Source organism: Quercus robur, chromosome 9 (assembly GCF_932294415.1).
Source record: "Quercus robur chromosome 9, dhQueRobu3.1, whole genome shotgun sequence".
Classification (NCBI taxonomy): Eukaryota; Viridiplantae; Streptophyta; class Magnoliopsida; order Fagales; family Fagaceae; genus Quercus; species Quercus robur.
Window position 1 is genome coordinate 31,081,010 of NC_065542.1, and position 10,477 is coordinate 31,091,486.

The following is a 10,477-nucleotide window of genomic DNA, read 5'->3' on the forward strand; positions in this document are numbered from 1 at the left end:
AAAAAAAAAATCAAAACATACTAAAAACTAGACAGCCAAAAACAGAAAGTAAACATATCCACAAATAATTGAAAGAATTAAATTAGGGACAAGTAAACAACACTCACCTTTGCAAGTCTTTTCTAACCCATATAGCACGCATCTTTGGCTTTAAAGGTGAAAAACCATAAGAAACAGAGTGTATTTGAGGGATTATACCATTCTTCTGAGAAAGACTGAAATCCTGCAATTTCCTTTCACAAGCCAACAAGCTTAAATTTTTCAAAAATATATGAAATAATTTATCAAGACTTATGGAAGGAGAAAAATCATCACATATCCTAGACTTAAACACAGAATACTTAATTTTCAATTTATGACAGTTAGGACAAATGTGACTGGAAACACCACAAAAGTGATAAACATGAACAAATTTAGGAACATCAGTATTCCTAACAACAAATCTAGTCTCAGATTTTGGTTTTTGCCTTAGCAAAGAACAATTTGGTCTAATATGACCAACAACACCACAAAGATAACAGGTAGGCACAAAAATAGATTTCTTATGCTCTCTAACAGTAGGTTTAGACTTAGGTTTAGAAACTTCAGTGTCTACATCAAAACTTTTACCTTTGTCTAACCTAGCAACATAAGCCTTTTCTTTATAATTCCTCTTGAAATGAGGAATACAAATTTTGTCTTTAGGCTTAACAGGAACAGAAATAGAAACAGATCTGTTATCAACAGCAAGTTTGGTATTAGACAAATTTTCAAGTTTAGCTTCAGATTCAGCTAACTTTTCTTCCGAACTTTTTATCTTAAGAGGAAAATTGAATTCTCAAATATTCATTCTTTTTATTTGATTCATTCAATCTCACAATCAATCCCTCTTTTTGAAGATTAGCCAATTTTAACTCTTCCTTGAATTTCTTAACAATTTTCATAGATTTAGTTAGTTCCTTACAGAGAGTTTCACATGCGTCAACACGATCAACAGAAACAATAGTGTCTTTTTTATTCAAATCATCACAAATATAAGCAGACAGACACTTATAATTATCCATGATAGTAGGGATCAAGGATTTCACTCAGGACGTTAATCCAATTAGAGTGAACCCGCTCTAATACCACTTGTTTGATATGTTTAGACCCCTAAACCAGATTGTTTAACCTAATATATTAACCAAGCGATTACTTAGATTAATTAAGATCTAGGTTAAACACCAATAAATCATATCATGCAAAGCAATAGAAAAGTAAATAACACCACGATTTGATGACCCAGGAAAACTAATGAAACAAACCATTTCAAGGTAAAAACCTGGAGAGGATTTGACCTAGCTATCCTCAAGGTAAAACAAATCCACTAAAAGAGAACTGAAGCTCTTATAATTAGATTTAACCCTAAATCTATTGCTACCTCCAGTAGTAACTTACTGACATGACCAAATGCAAGCTCTGAATCCACAGACTCCTTCTCTTCTTAGATTTACACCAACACAAGCCGCCTTGCTTGTGACTTTGAGATCCCACTCAAAGGTTTCAGCAACACAAACTCTTCAGTTTGTGACTTCAAGACCACCCTTGAAGGTTTAAATCATCAGTTATTGTTGATATTGATGTAGCAACTTCAGATCTACTGGATTTAATGATATGAGAATGATTTCCAATAGTGACTTTGAAAGAGGAAGGCACAATACCTTTTACATCTCACAAGAGCACTTCCAAAGTCTCTTAAAAGCTCTGAAAACGTAGTTAAGGTTTTCCTTTATATACTAGAAGTGTTTCACTTGAAACCCAAAACATTTAAGCAGAGTTTGGGTTGAAATAGAATTCTATAGAAATTTCATGTTTGCGATTTTCAATCAGTCGGATCTAATTTTCGATCGGTTGAATTTCACTGAATTGGAATTCTTCTTTCTGCAACTTGTATGTTCTTGTGTTCTGACTTGTAACACCTTGAGCATTGTCTAATAAACTCTATAGACTCTACGATCTATACCTAGACAAGTTTGTGCTCACGGTTTGCCAATTAATCTAAACTCTTAGAACTTCACAATCATATTGTGGTGTTATTTACTTTTCCGCATCTTTGCATGATATGATTTATTTGTGTTTAACCTAGATTTGAAAATTAATCTAACTAATCACTTGGTTAATAAATTAGGTTAAACAATCTGGTTTAAGGAGTCTAAATGAACAAACAAGTGGTATCAGAGTAGGTTAGCTCTTGTTTATAGGTTTCTTAACCTAGGGTTGATCCTTAACCCCTACTGTCCTGGATTCTGCCTCGTTTCTTGAAAGCAACTAGGATGAGAATTGAATCTATTTCATCTTGGAATATATGGCTTTTTAAATGTACTAACCCTATCCTTGAATATTTATGTATAACTACTTCTTACAATAATTATGTTTGTTATATTGCTTTAACTGCCTTAAAGGCACGTGATACTTGTCTTTAGTATATGGATAGTGGTTGTTCCAGGCATATGACAGTTAATAAAGTTTTGTCCAAGACTCTTTTTGAAGGAAAGATTGGTACTGTCAGCTTTGGAGATGGAAGCAAGTCGATCATCCGAGGTATTGGAACAATAGACATTCCAGGGTTGCCCGTGTTTAAAGATGTGTGGTTTGTGGATGGGTTAAAGGCAAACCTGCTGAGTATCAGTCAAATCTATGACAATGGGCTGAATGTGTTGTTACTAAGTTTGAATGTGAGATACTTGATGATGGAGGTGATTGCATATGTGTAGGAGTAAGAACAGCTGATAATTGTTACAGTATAACAACAAGCATAAATCACAAGTGTTATAGTGTAAAAATTAATCAGGTGGATTTGTGGCATCAATGGCTAGGACACGCTAGTCATAAGCAAATAGAAAAAATCTCCAAGTGTGAGGCAATTCTCGGGTTACCAAAGTTCGAAAAGATAAAGAAAAGTATCTGTGGATTATGTCATATCAGCAAACAAGTGAAAGCTAGGCATCCTTCTATCAGTGAAGTTCAGACATCTAGACCTTTGGAGTTGCTGCATATTGATCTCATGGGTCTTGCCAGAGTTCAAAGCTTAGGTGGAATGAAGTACATCCTTGTTGTAGTGGATGATTTTACAAGATATACTTGAGTGGTTCTTCTGAAAGATAAGTCAGAAGCTGCTAACAAGATGATTCATCTGCGCAAGAAGTTGCAAGTAGAGAAGAATATCCTGATTGCTCAAATCAGAAGTGATCATGGAAGAGAATTTGAGAACTCTAAACTCATATCCTTTTGCAATGATCAAGGTACAAAGCAAGAATTCTCTAAACCCAAGACACCTCAGCAGAATGGGGTTGTGGAAAGAAATAATAGAGAAATTCAAGAGATGGCTAGGGTCATGCTAAACAATAAAAGCATGCCAAAATCCTTCTAGGGAGAAGCTGTAAACACTGCATGTCATACCTTGAATAGAGTGTACTTTCATTCGGATACAAAGAAGACCCCATATGAACTTTGGAGAGGAAAGAAACCGATGGTGAAATATTTCAGAGTTTTTGGCAGTGACAGTTACATCCTTCGAGACTGAGAGAATCTGGAGAAATTTGATGCAAAAAGTGATAAAGGGTTCTTTCTTGGGTATTTTACATCAAGTAGAGCATACATGGTATATAATCTCAGAACGAAACTATGATGGAGTCTGCTAATGTGGTGATAAATGATGAACAATGTGTTGAAACTCATGCTGAAGAGGCTCAAAGTGTTCAAGAGAGATCTATAGAGGTTGAAGATGCTCTACCTAAGGAGTATGTTGAAAAGTCTACTGATGAAGAATTGTTGATCCTGAATGATATTGTTTTAGAACCAATAACCCCAATAAGAGAAACTCCACAGGAACATGATGAATCAAGTACACCATCTGAGCAAACTAGTACAACAACTTCTTTGGTGAAAGGTCCGTTTGCTAGGGTCAAACTTAATCATCCTTCCACAAATATCTTGGGAAGTTTGAATGACAACGTGAGATTGAGATCTAAAGCATTAAATGTTATTACACACTCATGTTATCTTTCTCAAGTGGAACCTAAGAAAGTCAATGAAGCTCTACAAGATGCTGATTGGATTAACTCAATGCATGAAAAACTCCATCAATTTGTGTCGGGGGCGGGTTTTTTTTGCGCGTAGCCACTTGTCTTCTGTTGGAAGTGTGACTTTGCTAGGCCCAGATTTGTTTTGGGGAGTTCAACCCGAAACTCGACATTAGGCTGCATAGACCAATGGCTTCCGGTGTATTTTTAAGCCTACAAAATAGATAAATCCCAAAGTCCTAGAATCATCATAATGGTTAAAATAAATAAATAATATACTTAGCATGATAGTTTTGATTAAATGGTGAGTTGATACGTTATAATTATGTATATTAAGTTATGTCCAATATTAGAAAATAATTAATTAGGTATCAAGTGTCCAATATTGGGATGAGTCTAATAGTCCATATCCAGATGCCGTTCATGGTTCATGTTCAACATAATAAGGTATGTACAGCAATGGTCCATGTCCAAATAATATATATCCAATGGTAGTTCATTTCAAAAAAATATGTATCTAGTGGTGGTTCATGTCCAAATAATATATGTGCAACGGTGGTAGATCGATTTATTAATATGTATGTTCATTAATGAAGTATTAGTGAGATCATGTTTATTAAATAGTGAGATAATATTAAAGTAACTTGCATCTAGCAGTACAATAATAATGGGTTAACACATAATAATATAATTTCAAAGATGGAGAAAACATTGACTTATCTCTTATGTTTCTGACTCCAACGGTATAGCATCACTTTATTCCTTATATGATTTGTGGCTCTGGCCGTATAGCACTAGTAAGCTGATAACATTCTAGCGGTATAATGACATTAGTCGAGTAGTATAATGATAATGAATAAAATATACTTAATAATATAAATTTGAAGATAAAAATATAATGACTTATCTTCATAGTTTGTAGCTCCAGCCGTATAACATCAGTGGACTTAACATTTCAGCAGCATAAGAAAATGAGTCCAGCAATACAGTATGATATTATGAATCATTTCATGTTGACTTCATGATTGAAGGGGAAAAATGGGTGCAACTGGGGGGAGAGAGAATATGTCTAGTCGTGTGCATAGGTTGGTTAAGTTTATCCCCTTTATCATGCACTTAAATGATTTTCCTCATGTAATGCTCTTTTAGTTTTTAGTCAAGTATGAGTGATATTGCCTTCCATAAAAAGGGCTTTTAATTTTATAAGTTTGTACCTTTCATAAGAATAGTTTTAAGTATTAGAAATGTATGTCTTCAATGAGAATGACTTTAATATGAAGTCTTTGTGCCTTTTAGGAGAAGCGCCTTAGTATTGATGTTCATATGTCTTTCATGAGAAAGGCTTTTGTAATATGTTCTTGGAAGAATGTTGGGTGTTGATGATACCGAAAACAATACCACCAATGAGTCACACGTTCCTCGTACGATCACTAATGGCACCTGCACAACGAAAACGAATAACCTAGCGGGGAGTACCGGCCAAGTACCCTCCGAAGGTCAAATTAGATTTATTCTCGCTGCTCTAGAGTGCTAGAGAGGGTAAATTACGCGTACCTTGGTTTGTGAGGGTGCTTGGGTTTTTATAGTAGAGAGGGCTGACCCTCTTTTCCTTGGAGTAGAAGTCTTTTCCTTGTAGGAGTCTCCTTGGGCGTATTTTACGGGATTCTTTCCATATAGGAGTCTTTAGGTTCCATGAAACGTGGGGAGCAAGTTATTTACTTATACGTGCAAAATGGAAACTTCATAGACTGACGCCGTCAGTTTATGTTATCTCGTCAGTCTATGCTTACTCCGTAAGCTTCAGGAAGTTCGGCCCTATGTGGAGTTCTTTTGCCTTACATCACCGTCAGCCTAGAAGGTATGCTGACGGCAAGACCATCTCGTCATCCTTGTTAAGTCTGCATCTTCACCCTTACCAGGTCTGCACCGTCGCCTTTGTCAGGTACGTGCCGTCACCCTTGTCAGGCACGTGCCGTCACCCTTGCCAGTGTTTTTATCCTCATCATTTGCCCCCTACTCCATACCTCCGTCACCCTCTGTACTGACGGGTTATGGAGTTTGTTTTCAAAAGAGGCAGAAACATCGCGTAGATCTGAGCATTTAATGCCCTGGACAGGTGGCTCGTTCCCATTGGCCTCACTCCTGACGAGATGTCGCTTCGTCTTCCGCGCCATTTTTTCCATATATATAAACAGCGTTTTCAGTTATTTTCCACTATTTCAACCCTGCTGATTTTATGGAGAGACAGACCGTCGCACACCTTTCGTCAACTTCACCACCGTCACTTTACCGTTGCTGTTTCTAGAGCCGTCCAGAAGGCTTCCATACCGGTGAGTTTTCATCCTCTCTCCTTTTTCTTTTTATTTTTTGGCTCATAAGTGAGGCCGTCAGCCTAGGTACTTAGTTTGAACCCGTCACTTATAGGTAGTCAGATGTCGAGTGACGCGTCTTGTGACGAGTCGTCAGTCCGCGAGGGAGCGGACTACGACGAGGCCTTTGGTTCTGGAAATGAGTCAGAGTTCTCCCTCCCGTCAGAGAGAGAGTCGTCAGCCCAATCTCCTGACAGTGAAGAGAGTTTTGCTGAGGGAGATGGGGATGAGGGAAGAGGGGATGAAAATGATGGGGTTGGAATGGATGTTGACGGGGATGGCATAAATGTTGACGGGGATGATAGTGACGGGGCTGAGAGATCCAGTGAAGGGACCTCGGAGGGTTCCGGAGATAACCGTCCCTTTATTCTTCCTGAGGATTGGGCCGTCAACAAATTTTTGCCCGGGATGAGTGGTAAGGTTTTTAGGGAGTTACGGGTTCGCTATCAGATCCCAGACCACATTCCCATCCGTCTCCCTAGAGAAGGTGAGAGGTGTTACTCCGGGCGGACAGCTGACGTCGGTATGTATGACGCCATGTTTGCTGCGGGCCTGAGGTTACCGTTGACGGCTCTGCACCGTCAGCTAGCTGATTTCCTAGGAATATCCGTCACCCAGATTGCCCCAAACGCCTGGAGGACCTTTATAGGAGCTGAAATCCTATGGGGCAGTCTTAGCGGAGGACACCGTCAGCTTACACTGGGAGAGTTCTTTTATTGCTACAGGCCCCACCATATTGCCTCGTCTAAGGGGACGTATCACTTTAACGCCCGAGAGAAAGGGCTACGGTTAGTGTCAGATATGCCTAACTCAAATAGGAACTGGAAGAGTAGGTATTTCTTTGTTGAGGGGACGGACTGGGTATGCCGTCAGGAGGAGTGGGCGACGATGCCCAGTGGTTACTTTGACAATACCTGGGCCTTTGTCAAGGATTCAGGTCAATCCCGTCACCCATGAGGCTCGTGTGTTTTTTGAAGTGACGGTACTAACACTTGTTATTTTTTCTTTTCAGCTTATACCCGCCCGCATATAACTGACGAGCAGGAGGAGTTCATCCAACGGATTCTAGAAATCCCTTTGGAAGACCGCAAGTGCAGGAACTTGATCACCCTTGACACCCTCCATTTGTATTGTGGGGGCCCAGATCCGTCAGAGGAAGCTCGTAGGTTGGAAGGGTTTGCGCACCGACGTGAGTAGAGTTAGTTCCCGTCAGTTTAATTATTTCTGTCACTTTTCCTAATCAGTCTTTGTTTGTGTTGTAGAGATGGAATCCGCGAAGCAAAGGATACGGGCAGCCGCAGCTCGTCAGAAGGAGGAGAGGAAGGCCAAGGAAGCAGGGGGGGAAGCCTCGTCAACCCCCACGGCCGTCGCCAAAGTGGCGAAGAGGAAACCTGACGGGAGTGACGGCCGTCCCTCAAAAAAGCCTGCCGTCACTCCGTCAGTCGAACCTTTGAAGGAAAAGTCCCCTCCGACGTCTGGCCATGGTGCGGGAAAGGGGGTGATGACTTCCGCTGGTCCCGTCACTGAGGGTCCGTGCCGTCTCCTAACCCACAAAGAATATGTCGTCGGGGAGGTTGAGTCCCTGATAAAACCAACGGACATGGAGCCCTGTGATCAAGTAGGGACGGAGGATTTAGGGGCGTCGGCCCTCTTTGATCTCTCCAGGGTAAGTTTCTCACATTTTTGTGTTGAACATGCCGTATCTTGTTTTGGCGTACTTTTTATCTGACGGATATGCTCTTTCAGGCCTTGGTTCGTGTCAAAGCCCTCCGTGACCATTGCGTGGCGAAGGAGGGAGTCGTCAGTCGAGTTCGCAGCCATAACAAGAACTTGCTGAATCAGCAGGCTCAGTATAAGGAAGCCGTCCGTCTCCTTAACCAGGAGCTGTAGGAAGTCAAGGAGAAACTGACGACGGTCAGTGGCGAGAACGTCAAGCTCCAAGGAGAGGTGACGGCTCTGGAGGAGAAGTTACAGACGGCGGGGGCTGACGCAATTGGACACTTCAAAACGTCGCAGTCATTTATCGACTCATGTGGTCAATATTACGGCACTGGGTTCGATGACTGCCTTCGACAGGTCGCATCGGCCTTCCCGGAGCTGGACTTATCTGGGATTTCAATGGATGATGGAGACGACGTCTCTCTTCAGCCAGAACCCACTCCGGAGCGTGACGGCTCGGTAGTCCTGGCTCAGCCTGCTGCTAATCCTACAGCTTCAGATTCTCCAACCGTTATCGTGGATGTTGAAGATCATCAGGCTGACGGAAATCCTGCTGACGCTCCTCCTGCTTAACCATGGCTATGTAAAATTTTTTTGAAAATAGTTGTAATCTTTAGACGGTTTTTTGGAGAACAGTTGTAATTTTTTAAACAGTTGTAGTTTTAAACAGTTATAATTTTAAACAATTGTAGTTTTAAACAATTGTAATGTTTAAGTGCCCTTGACGTTTATGCATAGTTGCGCGTATTTCATTTCCGTCGCTTTTATCTCTATCTCAGACAAATGTTGGAAATTCCCGTCTGCTTTTACGACCGTCGGTTTACAAGTGTTATCTTTTGACATCTTTGTTGGTCCGTCAGTTTTGAGGACCTTGCCTCTAAGATGGTTATTCCACCTTATCGGACCGTCAGCCCTTAGGCTGTTAGTCTTTTTGGGCCGTCACCTTCTTGGCCTTGGCCCTGATGTCATTTGACATCCTTTTGGTCCGTCAGATTTGAGGACTTTGTCCCTACGATTGTTACTCCATCTTGTTGGACCGTCAGTCTTTTGGCTTTTAGCCTTTTTGGGCCGTCACCTTCTTGGCTTTGGCCTTGATGTCATTTGACATCGTTTTAGCCCGTCAGCTTTGAGGGTCTTGTCCCTACGATGGTTAGACCGTCAGTCTTTTGGCTTTTAGCCTTTTTGGGCCGTCACCTTCTTGGCCTTGGCCTTGATGTCATTTGACATCGTTTTAGCCCGTCAGCTTTTTAGGTGTTGATGTCTTTTGACATCTTTGTCGATCCGTCGGCTTTTTAGCCTTTTCGGACCATTGTTTTCTTGGCTTTTTTAGCCTTGATGCCTTGACATTTTTCATTAGTCCGTCAACTATTAAGGCCTGGGCCCTGTGATGGTTACTCCATCTTATTGGACCGTCGGCTTTTTCTTTAGTCCGTGTGTTATGGACTTAGTCGTTTTTTGGGCTGCAAACTTAGTGGACCGTCGGAAGGAAAATACACTTCAGCAATTTCTGAATAAAACTCCTCTTATTGCCATGCATTTAAATGAAAGTAATTAAAACCAAATCCTGCCCCTTGGGCTAAAAAAGTTGTTGCGAAAAAACTAAAATAAACGATAAATCTGAGGAGTTAAACTATAATTTGCTGAAAAAATAGAAAAGGAGTTGGTCTTCATGCTGCTGCTCCTATTGGTAGTACTTCCGTAGGTGCTCGGTGTTCCATGGATGTGGTAGTTTCTGTCCCTCCAATGTTTCAAGGTGGTAAGTACCTTTTCTCTGCCACGACGAAACTCGGTAAGGACCTTCCCAATTGGGGCTGAGTTTCCCTTGGGTAGGGTCCCTAGCGGCGCCCATGACTTTTCTAAGAACAAGGTCTCCGACTTGGAAGTCTCTGTGTCGGACCCGAGAGTTGTAGCATTTGGCCATGCGATCCTGGTACCTAGCGAGCCTTTGTTCTGCTGCTGCCCTGATCTCGTCCACTAGGTCGAGCTGTAGTCGCATAGCCTCGTCGTTTCTGCTCTCATCGTGGTTGTGTACCCTGTAGCTTGCGAGTCCAACTTCGGCCGGGATGACTGCTTCGCTTCCGTACGTCAGGCGGAACGGAGTCTCTCCTGTGGGTGTTCTTGCCGTCGTCCTGTATGCCCATAGTACACTTTGCAATTCTTCGGGCCATATACCTTTTGCCCCCTCGAGCCGAGTCTTGATGATCTTTAGCAAGGATCGGTTCGTGACTTCGACCTGTCCATTAGCTTGAGGGTGGGCGGGGGAGGAGTAGTGGTTCTTTATTCCCAACTGTGAGCAAAAGTCCCGGAAGTGATCGTTGTCGAACTGTCTCCCGTTATCCGAGACAAAGA